The 14,712-nt window shown below is 42.4% G+C and overlaps 1 protein-coding gene across 12 annotated transcripts in view; it reads left to right on the forward strand.

Moving 5' to 3' along the window:
- Positions 1-9,201: 9,201 nt before the first annotated feature.
- ZMYM2 (zinc finger MYM-type containing 2) overlaps positions 9,202-14,712 on the forward strand; it is a 115,314-nt gene continuing 109,803 nt past the window's right edge. Inside the window, exons 1-2 of one of the 12 annotated variants that reach the window (XM_082701641.1) lie at positions 9,202-9,386; positions 10,540-10,605. The gene's annotated coding sequence lies outside the window, so the exon portion shown is untranslated. Of the gene's footprint in view, positions 9,681-10,539; positions 10,607-14,712 lie in introns of all 12 variants that reach the window. The other 11 variants (XM_082701640.1, XM_082701633.1, XM_082701638.1 and 8 more) reach the window with 11 other exon arrangements.

The following is a 14,712-nucleotide window of genomic DNA, read 5'->3' on the forward strand; positions in this document are numbered from 1 at the left end:
AGCAGGCTCCCCGCCAAGCAGAGAGCCCGATATGGGGCTCGATCCCAGGACTCTGGGATCACGACCCTGGCTGAAGGCAGAGGCGACTGAGCCACCCAGGCACCCAAGTGAATAAAATCTTAAAAAAAAAAAAAAAAAGAAGTTCTGTTTATTCCTTTCCCGGCACTCAACTGTAGTTGTTTTATTTATTTTGGTGATTCCATATTTTTTTAGCTCTCTCTAGCCTAGGCTGTATATTCCAGGAGGGTAGAAATTTCATCTATCTTATTCACCATTATATCCCTAGCATTTATAATAGTATCTGGCAAAACATAGACACTCAGTATTTGTGGAATGAATGAACAAAGATCTTAAAAGTTCCACAGTCAGTGAGTAACAATGACTAATTTTTATTACCACCACTAAACATTAGTTGATAAAAGTTTTCTGTCATATCAAGTTTGATAATTCTAATACTGATTATAATTCTTTTTTCCTTATTACATTTAAAGATTTTATTTTTATTATTTGAGAGAGAGGAGAGAGAGAGAGAGTGAGAGTGTAAGCACAAGTAGGGGATGGTGTAGAGGGACAAGCAGACTCCCCACTGAGTGGGGAGCCTGATGCTCTGGCTCAGGGTAGGGTACAGGGTATGGAGTCTCTTGATCCCAGGACCCTGGGATCATGACCTGAACCAAAGGCAGACACTCAACCAACTGAGCCACCCAGGTGCCTCTCCTTATTATTATTATTTTTTAAAATTTACTTGACAAACAGAGATCACAGGTAGGCAGAGAGGCAGGCAGAGAGAAAGGAAGGAAAGCAGGCTCCCCGCTGAGCAGAGAGCCCAATGGGGCTGGACCCCAGGACCCTGGGATCATGACCTGAGCTGAAAGCAGAGGCTTTAACCCATTGAGCCACCCAGGTGCCCCAGTGCCCCTCCTTATTACATTGAAAAAATGATGATTAAATTCAAAATTTTTCCTTACCACCATAGACATAGTGTCTCACAAGCATTTTCCATAAACCATTTTATATCACATCACATAGTAAATAAGTATGTCTAGTGTTTTTCATCTTGCTACCTATTATGAATATTCAGCCTATCCCAAAGTGTCCTTTTTTAATGGGTGGATTCTTGAGCTTGATTTCATATTTTGCTAGTAGAAGGAAGCCAAAGTGCAATTCTCTCCCTAGCTATATATTAGTCTCTAGGCATCTCCTCTCTTTCATTCTCTCTCTCTCTTTTTTAAGATTTTACTTATTTAAGAAAGAGAGTACAAGAGCAGGGGGAGGGCAACAAGCAGGGGAAGGGGCAGAGGGAGAAGCAGACTTCCCGCTGAGCAGGGAGTCCAACTCTGGACTTTGGTCCCAGGACCCTGAGATGGTGACCCTGAGATTATGATCTGAGTTTAAGAAAGACACTTAATGGACTGAGCCACTCAGGCGCCCCTCTATGCATCTTTCTTAACATCTTTTTACCTGCCTGACAAAAACAAAATGAAGATGATGACCCTATTCTCAAAGACAATTTTATTCCTCTGATATTATTAGCTCTTTACAGAATCTCTTCTTCATGTCTGTGGCATGTAATAAAAAAATTACCAAAAGATAGTTTCTGTGAGTGATGTAAATGTTGTTTTTTTTTTTAAGATTTTATTTATTTATCAGAGAGAGAGAGGGGGAGAGAGCAAGCATAGGCAGACAGACTGGCAGGCAGAGGCAGAGGGAGAAGCAGGCTCCCTGCCGAGCAAGGAGCCCGATGTGGGACTCGATCCCAGGATGCTGGGATCATGACCTGAGCCGAAGGCAGCTGCTTAACCAACTGAGCCACCCAGGCGTCCCTAAATGTTTTTTTTTAAAGATTTTATTTATTTAACAGATGGAGATCACAAGTAGCCAGAGAAGCAGGCAGAGAGAGAGGAGGAAGCAGGCTCCCTGCTGAGCAGAGAGCCCCATGCAGGGCTTGATCCCAGGACTCTGGGATCATGACCTGAGCCAAAGACAGAAGCTTTAACCCACTGAGCCACCCAGGTGCCCCTGATATAAATGTTTTAAAACTTTCTGTGAAAAAATAAAGTAGAAAAATATTGATACATCAAAATGTTAACAATGTAAAACATTGTAAAACAATGTAAAATGAGAGTGGTGAAAATCCAAATTGCGGACACCACCAATTGTTGGTAAGGTTATAGAACAGGAACCCTCATTCATTACTGGTGGAAGTGCAAATTTTCAAGGTCTTTTGACAGATTCTTATAAAATTAATCTTACTATAATATGCAGCAATCCCGGGAGCCTGGGTGGCTCAGTGGGTTAAAGCCTCTGCCTTCGGCTCAGGTCATGATCTCAGCATCCTGGGATCAAGTCCCGCATCAGGCTCTCTGCTCAGTGGGGAGCCTACTTCCTCCTCTCTCTCTGCCTGCCTCTCTAACTACTTGTGATCTCTGTCTGTCAAATAAATAAATAAATTGTTTAAAAAAACCTTAAAAAAAATGCAGCAATCCCATTCCTTGGTATTTATCCAATGAATGGAAAACAATGTCTACATAAAGACCTGAACATGGACTTTACAGCAGCTGTATTCTTAATTACCAAAACTTGGGAGCAACCAAGATGTGCTTCAGTAGGTGAATGGATAAATTGTGGTCCATCCAGACAATGGGATGTTATTCAGTGCTAAAAGGAAATGAGTTGTCAAGCCAGAAAAAAAAAAAAAAAGGGAGAAACATTAAATGTTTAGGCTAAGTGAAAGAAGCCAATTAGAAAAGACTATAGTAATGTATGATTCCAACCATACAGTATTCTGGAAAACACAGAAGTATGGACACAATAAAAAGGTGAGAGGTTGCCTTGAGTTAAGGTGCAGGGAGGGATAAGAAGGTGGAGCACAGGTGGTTTTTAGCATAGTGAAACTATTCTAAATGATACTATAATGGTAGATACATGTCATGATACATTTAGCAAAACATACAGAATGTACAACACAAGAGTGAACTCTGTAGTCTATGAACTTTGAGTGAGTACCATACATTAATGTAGTTTCATCCAGTGTAACAAATGTACCACTCTGGTGTGGAATGTTTTGAGTGGTGGAGGTTATGCATGTGTGGGGACAGGAGGGTTATGGGAATTCTTTGCACTTTCTGCTCAATTTTGCTGTGAATCTAAAGCTGCTTTAAAAAATAAGGTATGTTGGGGTGCCTGGGTGGCTCAGTGGGTTAAAGCCTCTGCCTTCAGCTCAGGTCATGATCCCAGGGTCCTGGGATCAACACATACATCAGGCTCTCTGCTTGGCCGGGAACCTGCTTCCCCCTTTCCCCTGCCTACTTGTGATCTCTGTCCCTCAAATAAATAAATAAAATCTTTAAAAAAATAAGGTTTGTTGAATAAAACGTTAATGATAGTTAGCCTTCTCAGGGTTGTGAGTTTGAGCCCCACCTTAGTTGCAGAGATTACTTAAAAATAAAATCCTAAAAACACTAACAGCAAAGGAAGGTTTGGGCCGCCTGGCTGGCTCAGTCAGTAGAGTGTGTGACGCTTGATGTTGGGGTTGTGAGTTTGAACCCCATCTTGGGTGTACAGATTGCTTAAAAATAAAATCTTAAGAACAATAACTATCCTTGGGTTCATGGATTACTGGAATTTTTTTCCTTTGAATTTTTCAGGTTTTTCAAACGTTTATTTGTTTGTTTTTTTCCACTGAGTGTATTTCTTGTCCATGGAAACAGGAAAAAAAATTAAAAATATAAATGTTAAATTCAAAATAGTAATAAATTCAAAACATAATAAATACATTAAATCCAATTAATTTTAGGTTTTAACATCTTGCAGAATTACTGCCTTGTATATAAACTTAAAAAATAATAGTTGTTGGGACAACTGGGTAGCTCAGTGTGTTAAAGCCTCTGCCTCCAGCTTGGGTCATGATCCCAAGGGATGATCCTGGGATGGAGCCGCAAATTGGGCTCTCTGCTCAGCGGGGAGCCTGCTTCCCTCTCTCTCTTCCTCTCTCTCTGCCTGCCTCTCTGCCTACTTGGGATCTCTCTCTGTAAAATAAATTAATAAAATATTAAAAAAATAATAGTTGTTAATATAAGGAATCCATAATGGGCAAATATTAAGCTTTAAATGATTATTTTCAGCTTATGATTTTATAAGAGTGTAGAATTGAGTTGCTGGAAAGGAACTCCATAATCATCTAATGTAATATTTATAATATTTTCTTTTAAAATTTTCTTCTATTTTCCAGTGATATAAAGTTTAGAAGGCACTTGAATTGGCAAGGCTTATTGGGAGATAAAATGAGGAACATAATGGGTCCCCATACTCTAGTGTGAATGAGCTTAGGAGGAGTGAAGAGCAATTTTTTTTAAAGAATATAGGGGTGAAACATATTTTATTGTTTAATAAAATAGCCATGGGAACTGAGATGAGAGGACGAGAATGTTCATAATGAGCTGAACAAGTAAGAAAGTATTCGTTGGAGGTGTTGGGATTCCAGGAAATGAGAAGACTATAAAGAAAGAAAAGTGGATTTTCCTTCACTGGCATATTATGTACAATTCCCTCATTTGACTGAAGAAGAAACTCAAAAAGGTCCAGGGTCACAAAGGTAAGGAATGGTGGAATCAATATCCACTCCAACTCTTCATTCTTTTCTAAATCATCACATTGCTTTTCCAGAGACATATGTTAATTGGCTGCATTACAGTTTTATGAAGTGTAAAGCATGTTGTTAGGAAGGAATAAGGAACTCATATATTTAGGAAGAATGGCAGCTTAAATGTCTATTTTTAAAAATGAGTTTTTCAACTTATAGTTCATTCCAGATTACTCAGTTTCTGATATCATCTTGTGTTTTTACTTCTGTTTTAGAACTTGATTTTATCCATGATTTGCTTTCTTTAGAATAGTGTTTTTCAAACCACAGCTTGTAAACCATGAAATCAATTTGGAGGGTTGAAACCACTGTTTATTTTTTAAAAAGGGAAGAAAATCTAGTATAGACTAGATTTAAATAGACTAGAATAGAAAATATTAGAATCCATCTGAGGTTATAAAGGAAATAATTCTTCTATGTAACTTCAGTTATCTACTAATGAATATAGGTGGTCTCCATTTATACACATATCCCAGTTATTGTCATGGTCCAAAAGGTTTATAAGCCACTGCTCCAGAATGTATTATTTTGTGCTGTGCTTTAAATTATCTAAGATGACATATTTAAGAGAAGAATTAGGAGTGGACTATCCTGGTGAGGCAGCATGATGAGGTAGTTAAGAGTATGGACTATGGAGCCAAGAATCCTAGGGCTGTGAGTCTCTCTCCATCACTTTGTAGCTACGTGACCTTGAATAATTTCCTCAACCTTTTTTAAAATTATTATTTATTTTATTTATTTTTTTAAAGTAAGCTCTACACCCAACATGGGGCTTGAACTCACAACCCCAAAATCAAGAGTCACACACTCTACGTATGGACAGAGCCAGCCAGGTGCCCTGCCTCCCTAACCTTCTTTCACTTCAGTTTTCTCATCTGTAAAAGTGGGACAGTAATATTAACTACTTCGTAGAGTTTTTAAGAGATAATATATTATTATTCGCAATGAACACAGACAATTCCTGGCACTAGAAATACTACACAAGCAATTTGTTAAGTAAAATTGTATAAATTGACTTATTTTATCAGGACTTTACCTTTTTTTCACAGTGGCAGAACAACATTATTAAGATTTTTGATTGCTATATCAAATATCATTCGGTATAAGCAAATTATTAAAAGTCAAACATGCTAAAACTAACAATTTTTATTTAATATTATTTTAATTACATTAGAAGCACTCTACCCAGGCATACATTTTATATAGCAATTAGCCATGTTGAGCATCTCTCAGTTTTTGATCCTTTTCCCATAGAAAATTTTCTTCAGTGCTTCAATGATTGAACTATTGTTTTCTTTTCCCCTTTTCAATGATGAAAGTTAAAATGTTAGTGTACATTAGCTCTCTAATTCCCAACCCCAAAACAGTTCTTCTTTCTGGACTTCTAATATCCTACTATCCATAGTGGGAACATGAGATGTACTCTGAGATTATACTAAACTCCTTTCCAAGAAAAATAAGACTTTGATTTGAAGTACATTTCTTCCAATCTTTGCAATGATGATGATTATTATGATAATTTTTTTTGGATTATACACTAGCATAGTACTGATGATAGAGATATCATTATGGTTCTCTTCCTCACAAAATATTATAAAGAATTAAAAAAAATTCCACTAAGTCAGTTATCAATAACAAAAAACAGCTAACGTTTTTGAGGTCCTTATAAGTGTGAGGTGCAAGTTTTGGATGTGTATGTCTATTGAATCCCCCCCTGAAACTCTGTGAAAGTGAAATTATTACCTACACATCACTATACCATCACTATAGCCAGTTTTAGACATTTTTATTTCTCCATTCTCTTCCCACCTCCCAAGGCCGAGGCAACCAATAATCTACTTTCTGTCTCTCTACATTTGCTTAGCCTGGAAAATTCACATTATCAGTCATCAAAAAATGGTCTTTTGTGATTATTTCTCTTGGAATAATGCCTACAAGTTCCATCCATGTTATGGTATGGACCAGAACTTCATTCCTTATTATGGATGAATAATAAAAAATATTTCATAATATAGATATACTACTTTTGGTTTATACATTCATCAATTAATGGACATTTGGGTTGTTTACACTTTGATGGTAATTATGAATAATACTGGTATAAACATCCAAATACTTATTTTTTAAAGTACTTTTGTATAGAATAAAGTGTAATTTTTATTTAAATTATGACAAAAATATGGCTTGTTTTTTACCCATTCTTACCTCTCAACTAGATTTCTTCCTGTATTAGGCAGGGAATCCAGTGAACATTTTCTAGGACAAAGACTTAAAAGAAGGGATACAAAATGTGAATAATTTATTGTACTGCAATTATTATTCTTGTTAATTGATTATAAAATGGCAATAATGCCAGGGAATCGATAGCAGCATAAAACTTCCTCAAACTGAACAACATTTGGAAATCTGATTTAGCATTTAAGTCTATGACAGAGCTTATTGGGAAGTATCTCTATTCAAGCCTTCCAACTATAAATTCAATGTGCAGTACCTATTGCTGTGGTATATGATGAAAAAAGGGATGCTCCAAGTTTTCACAGAATTATTACAATGTTGCCCTGCATTTGGTAATAGAGGAGATTTCTGTTGTGAAGATAGGGACATCAAAAATGTCAATGTAAGGGGCATCTGGATGGCTCATTAGTTAAGTGACTACCTTTGGCTTAGGTCATGATCTCAGAGTCCTGGGATCCAACCCTGAGTCAGCCTCCCCGCTCAGCGGGGAGTCTGCTTCTCCCTCTCCCTCTGGGCTCCCCCTGATTGTGCTTTCTCTCTCAGATGAATAAATAAAATTCTAAAAAAAAAAAAAAAAAAGCCAGTGTAAAACAGTACTGTGTAATACAAAGTCTTACAAGGATATTGGATTAGAATACTGAGAAAATTTTGATGTGAAATAAAATATCTACTGAAAAATAAAATACCATTCTGAGAAAACTCATTGAAATGCATGTTGGATATTCTTCAACTTAAACAAAGAGTAGTATATTTATTGCATTTAGCTCTAGGTGTTAGGATTATTTGATTTTTAGAGTCATAGTGAATGAATGAATCTCAATTTCTACTGATTACATTGTATAAGCGGCATCTAAAACCGTTCAACATCAGTTTTTACTGAGTTGATTCATTAAAAACCTCATGTTCATCATCTTAGTGTAAAACTTTAAGTTGTAACCTCAAACGTCTATTTATTCATAGGCAGTGGTGTTAGATAACCACGAAATTGCCAAGTCTCATTTATCCATCCATTTCTTTCCCCAACACCATCAAGTGTAATGCCACTAACAACCGCTAGGGCGAGACGAGAGAGGCCTCACTTTCATCTTTACATGGAATCTTGGAAAGTGCACCGCACCATGACGTGCGCCAAAGACGTAGGTGTAGACGATGAACAAAAGAGAAGCCCCACCGTCGATGTGGCTTTCTCCACCACGCCCGCCCCGCGGCGCGCCGCAACACTCTGCACCTTCGCTCGCTGCTCGCAATCGGGCGGGCCCTGGTTGGGCGAAGCGATTGAGCTCTGGAGTGGTGTCTCCATCAACCGTTGAGGACCAGGAGGTGGTGGAAGGCAGTGGAGAGGCTGGGTAGAGGCTGGGGGAGGGCAACCGAGTCTGCGGAGGAGGACGACGGCAGCGCCGAAGGACACACTGAGGGGAGGCTCCAGCCCCTCCAACAGGCGGGAGCCCAGCTCCAGGGGAGCCAGCAGCTTCCTCCATCTTGGTTGATGGAGGCGGGGAGCGGCGTCTGAGTCTCTCCACCGTGGCACCCGTCCCCCAAGGGCCCCTCAGGCGCAGACGCTGGAATCAAGGGCTATCCCCTCGGCCGAATGGCGGAGCCCAGTTGGGGCTTCGCGGGGCCAAGTTTCCCAGCCCCACGGGTTTGGTTTTGAATTGGTCCCAAGTTCCCACAGCAGTCCCGACAAAATGGAGGACGTCGTCTCCTCCTGCAGCCATGACGGGAGGTGGGGGCACAATTCCCCACGGGGGTGAGGCGAGGGTGGAAGTGTTCCCACTCCCCTCAGCACATTCGGAAACTCACTTCACGCGCTGCCCCGACCTCCCACTTTGCCTCGCTCCAGCGCCTTGCCGGACTCGCCCCTCACGGGGGGCTTCAGGCATTGGACAGGGAGGGCGTTGGGGACATCGAGGCCGCGTCGCTCCTCGGACAGGGTCGTTGGGAGCGGCTCCAGGGGCCTGGGCGTCCAGGCCCGAGCTAGGGCAGGCGACCACGGCCTCCATCCCTCGGGCTGTGCGGGGCCCTGGAGAGTACCCTGGGCCCCCGGGTACCGAGCCAGGGGCCGGTGCAGCGGGCAGCGAAACTCGGGCGGCCTGACCCTGACGGACCTGGGGGTGGGGGCGGTCTGGTAGGCGGGGGTAAGAAGGGGAGGGGACGCGTCCGAGGGCCGAGCGCCGGCCGAGGGGGGAGTGGAATGGCAACGCCGGAGGGTGTGGTCTGTTCCTGATGGACTGCCCTCCGGACCACCCCCTCGGGGGGGGGGCTGAAGGAAGGCAGATGTAGCCAATGGACGTCCCGGAGGCGCCCCGGACCGCCCTTCCAGCCAGCCAATGAGGGTGCGGAGGGCGGGGCCTTCCCGGGCACGGCCGCGCCGCCGCCTCCTCCGCCTCCTCCTCCTCCTCCTCACCAGCTCTAAACCCGGGACTGGACCGAGCGGAGTTGTGCGTGTTGCTGAAGGGGGGGTGGGCCGGGGGAGGGGAGGTTCGTTCCGCGGAGCCGCAGCCAGAACCGGGTGAGGCTTATCCCCGCTGTCTTTCCAGTCCAGGTCCGCCGATAGTGGGGGTGGCTGGGAGCCGCGCAGCCTCGGGAGGAGGAGGCGGAGGCGGAGGCGACTGGGGAGGCGGAGATGGGTGAGGGCAACCTCCGGAGCCTCCCACCGACCCGGGATTAATACCCCGCGGCGCGGCCGCCGTCGCCGCAACCGCGTCGGGGCCTCGGGGGCTGCTCCGGGCTCCGCTCATGTCACAAGCGTCTTCGCATGCGGCCCGAAGGGCTGCGAGAGTGAGGGCGAGGCCGGGAGGGCTGGGTGAGGCGGACGCCAGAGGCGGGGGTCTCTCGGGGGGCGGGGGCTGCCCGGGTCGGGGCTGTGGGAGGTCGCGGGGTATTTTTCCTTTCTTTCTTGAGGCGGGGGGGTGGTGGTGGAAGGGTGGGGGGAGGGGCGCTTCAGTTCGTTCTCCCGCTCTCGGGGCTGCGCTCCGACCGTCTCCGCGGTAGCCTGAGGTCCCCAAGTTTTTCGGGGCGCGGGTGCTGCCTCTTTCCCCACCCGGTCCCCTCCGTCGCTCTTCTCTTTCCTGGGTTGCGTTGCGCGGCTCTTGCTCCTCACGTATTGTTTGGCTGGGTCTCTAATGGCGGACGGGGAGGCAGCGCTGCCGGTCGCCGACTGCAAGCGAGTGGGGGGGGAGCGGGCGGGCAAGTCTCGGGCCCAGGGCAACTGCTTGGGGCAAATATGGGAGATAGCACCCCGACGGTGACGTGAGCCGCCCCTTACCTCCGAATTGGTGTGGAGAGTGACGGGGATGACGCTGGGGTGGGCAAATTTAGGAGGGAATACAATTCCTTTGCTGGCGTCGAGGCAACGTTTGCCCTTCCCCCCCTCCCCCGCCCGCCCCTTCCCAGTTAGTAGGCTTGGTGCCCTCCAGCCTCCTCCCTCCAGATTTTGCTTTTCACGTGGGTTTTGTTCCCAGATATATATTTTGCGTGGTTTTCCTCTACTTTACGTAGGAGAGGATTGCTGCTTGCGGGTTGGGGAGTAATAATAGAAGGGCCAAACCTCCTTGACCTCTTACTCCCTTATCGTCTTCAGGAGGAATCCTGGTGGAAAGGGCTCGGTTTTCCCACATGGTTGGATGTTCTTGATCCATTTTTCATTTTTCCTCTTACCCCAGGACCAGGAATCGCCTTCAACTCCAGTTGGTGCATCTTTGGCAGAAAGTGAGGAAAACACCCCCATTGTGAGTCCTTTGCCCCTAATATGTTGTTCTTAAAGGACGTTGTCAGTTTGTAGGGGTTCAGCCATGGGACTTGTCTGTCCCCGTTGTCTTGAGGGGGAGGAGCTTTCCCTTGGGTGGCAGCTGCCCCCGGGGTGAAGCCTGGGTAATGGCTGGTGAGGCAGCTGGGAGTGGGCGCTGCTGTTTCCACCGCTGCAGACATCTCTCCTGCTGCTGCAATACCAACCTCAGCAACCAGACGACGGGCTCCTGCAGCTGCTCACGTTACCCGGGAGGAGGGGTGGTGCAACGGAGGGCATATTTCTGGTGCCCTCTAGAGTTCCAAAGTGGGAATTGAAGTTAATTCGTTTTAAATGCTATGCATGCAACCATCTTTAACACTTTTTCTTCCTTTACAATGGATAATTGATTGTAGGTATTGGAAAAAATACAATCATTTGACTTTCCGTTCGTGTCTGATTTAAAAGACTCTTAGGGTTCATAGTTGGTAGATCTCTTTCATGACTTTGTTTAGGAAAGGGCATGAAATCAACTCTTCTAGTACTTTAGTTTATCCAACTAGGTTACTAGCTACTATGCAGATTACACCACTTCACTGCTCCAGATAATCTCTTGGTCGTCCATCTTCTGTGTTGATTAGTCTTCACTTGAGTCATTCTTGAATGTGTCACCTGAGTTATTGTTTAATGCTTGTAATTTGTTGGTTTTGAGGAGCAGTCTTATAATATGCTAGACAATAAACAAAACCAGTCAAAATTTCTGTCAGTTGAGATTAGGTACAAAATATCAGTGAAGCTCCACTCTGGACTCAGTGTATTTCCTGAGCTCTGGACACACTGTATCTCATTGACTGTTGATATTGTAACTTGTAGCTCTTTGTCAGAGGTGAGTCATAAATATAGTAGCTTATGCTTAAATAATAAGTCCCAAATGGATCAAAAGATAATTAATAGGTGATGAATATTTTGCTGAATACTGACCTGAAAGATGATGTGAGGATGGCAACTTATATTTTGATACACAACATTCTAGGCACAATACAAGGCACTTTCATGTATTATTTCCTTTAGTTTTAGCAAGTAACCTGCAGACTGATAAAAGTGGCACATGTTGAGCCCTCATTGTATGCCAGTACAATGCTAAGTTAAAAAAAAAGTTTATTATGGAAAGTTAAATTTAATGAATGAGGACAATATGCTGAACCTTTGTGTTTCTGTCATTTACATTTTATAATTATCAACACATATCCAGACCGACTTTTAAATGAATTAAGTAATATAATCCTCACAAAAAAGTACTCTCTATGGTAGTGTGATACTGTGAGAGACCAGTGATACATGTACTGTTTTTATTTCTAATTTGTAGAGGGGAAAACAGAGGCATACGGAGGTACCAGGTAGTAATAGTAGTGTCAAACAAGCAGTTTGATTAAGGTGCCTTAAGTTCAGCAACTAAGCTGTCCTGTTTTAAAGTACATACTGGCTTTATGCACGTGGAAATTGAGACAGTGAAAAAGCCAAGGTTAGAATCCTTTCAGCTTATCTTCTAGAGAGAATAGGTAGATAGATAGCAAATGTTTGAATCTTATTAAGTACCTTTTAAAAAAAATTATAGAACTGCAGTTATGCCTTATTTAAAAACTGTCTATTTGAGGGGCGATGGGGTGGCTCAGTTGGGTAAGCATCTGTCTTCGGCTGAGGTCATGACCTAGGGTCCTGGGATTGAGCCCCAAATCGGGCAGGAAGTCTGCTTCTCCCTCCTCCCACTGCTGGTGTGTGTGTGTGCATGCCCGTGCTCACTCACAAAAATAAATAAAATTTTTAAAAAACTGTCTATTTGTATCAGAAGTAATATATTCTTTTCAGTAAGTCTGTGTACAGAGTCTCTCTTAAATACTGCAACTTGAGTGAATATATTGTCTGATGAATTTAAGGTTCTTCAGAGATTAAGTCATTGATGTAATGGATCAAGGATCAGATCTTCCACATAGATGGGCAATGCTTATTACCACAAAAAATTTTTATTTTCACAAAAAATTTAATTTTCTCAGATTTTTTTCTTTGTTCTTAATTTTGATGTTGATAGGAGAAAGGTCGGTAATTGGTTATATTTAATAGACGTTTGGAGATGAGGACATACAAAATGTATAACCAGGACTATATGTAATGTCAACACAAATATAATTATGAAAGCCATGGTTCTTAATGATAATACTGAAATGGGATTCTTGTTATGCTTAATGATTTAGCTCAGAATTTAAAATTCTTTTGTTTAAAAAGACCAACTAATGGTGCTTTAACATGCCATACAGTAAGATGAAGATAACCTGATGATTTAATTGACCTTGACTAAATAAGTTCTTTGTTATACTTATTATTGGGCACTTAATGTGAGTTAGGTGCTTTTATGTGTATATATGAAGTGTTTCAGCAGTTAAAAGTACTCTTTTATATTTATGGCATCTTTCTTTAGTGCATCCTTAATAGTATGTATCCCTTTCTCCTGCCTAACATTTTATTATTATTTTTAAAGATTTTATTTATTTACTTGACAGAGACACAAGTGAGAGAGGGGACACAAGCAGAGGGAGTGGAAGAGGGAGAAGCAGGCTTCCCACTAAGTAAGGTGCCCAGTGGGCTGGATCCCAGAACCCTGGGATCACGACCTCAGCTAAAGGCAGATGCTTAACAACTGAGCCACCCAGGCGCCCCACGTCTGTCATTTTTAAAGATTTAAAAAAAAATCATTTTAATGCTTAAGAGTGCATGTGTGCACAAGTGGGGGTTGAGGCAGAGGTAGAGGGAGAGAATCTCAAGCGGACTCTGAGCTAAGTGCAGAACCCCACTTGCGACTCACGTCCCTGAGATCATTCCCTGAGCCAAAACCCAAGAGTCCAATGCTTAACAGACTGAGCCACCCAGGCACCCCCCACCTGTCCTCTTCTTAAACACTTGGGGAAAAGATACAGGGTGATTTCTACTTTTCAGTGTTACATAATCTCATGGGGCAGGTTTTTTGTACCTCATGTGGTGAGACAACCCTGAATCACTCAGATACCACACAGAAGCTGACATTTGAATGTTTCAGAATTTTGCATGGATATAGAGCTTGACGTATTGTCTTTTTACAACAGTGGTTTTTTTGTTTTGTTTTGTTTTTTATTAAGAGGTGGGAGGGAGAGAGAGTATCTTAAGCAGGTTCCACTCTCAGTGCAGACAGTGTTCTTTTCTTAAAGATTATTCTGTTTTGCCTTTGAGGTACAAAAGTGCATAAACAATGCATTTGAGATGAAGTGAGTCTTAAAATCAGATGCTATAGTATTGTGATGGAAAAAGTATGTATGAAATATTGGGCGCTCTATGTTGTGAAAAGGTGTGGTATAATTAGAAATTTTACATTTTTTCTTCTAGACATTAATATCCGTCTCTGCCCCATTAACTATTAACATATATGTTATTGTATTGAATGACATTTATTTTAAGAAGACTTTGAGATACTCAGTTTGTGTGAATATTTTTAGATGAGTCCAAATGCAAATCTTTTCTCCCACTGGATTCTTAAGTAATATTTGTGTAGGGCATTTTAAGTTACTTTGACTCCATGCATTTTCCATTTCTTAATTTCATTTGTTTAATTTTCTTCTATTCCTGTCAGAGAGTGGAGTTAGGATTTTAGTCTTTTTTTTTTTTTTTTTTTTAATTTATTTGACAGAGAGGGATACAGCAAGAGAGGGAACACAGCAGAGTAGTGGGAGAAGGAGAAGCAGGCTTCCCACTGAGCAGGGAGCCCGATGTGGGGCTCGATCCCAGGACCCCGGGATCATGACCCGAGCCGAAGGCAGACACTTAACGACAGAGCCACCCAGGTGCCCCAGGATTTTAGTCTTTAACAGGACTTTGATCTATTCAAATCTGAAAGTTCTTATGCACAACTCTAATATGTAAGACCTATAAGGTTGTCAGTGAGAAAAACTGCTGTTGCATAAATCCATAATTTTTTACTTTGGGATTCTGGGTAACAGTTGAATTTTATTTTTTATTTTGGTTATATACGAGCAAGAAAGTTCTGTTCTACATAGTTGGAATTGCAAATTTCTTTTTATCTGCAACC

The sequence above is a fragment of the Mustela nivalis genome, assembly GCF_964662115.1.
Source record: "Mustela nivalis genome assembly, chromosome: 15".
In the NCBI taxonomy this organism is placed as follows: Eukaryota; Metazoa; Chordata; class Mammalia; order Carnivora; family Mustelidae; genus Mustela; species Mustela nivalis.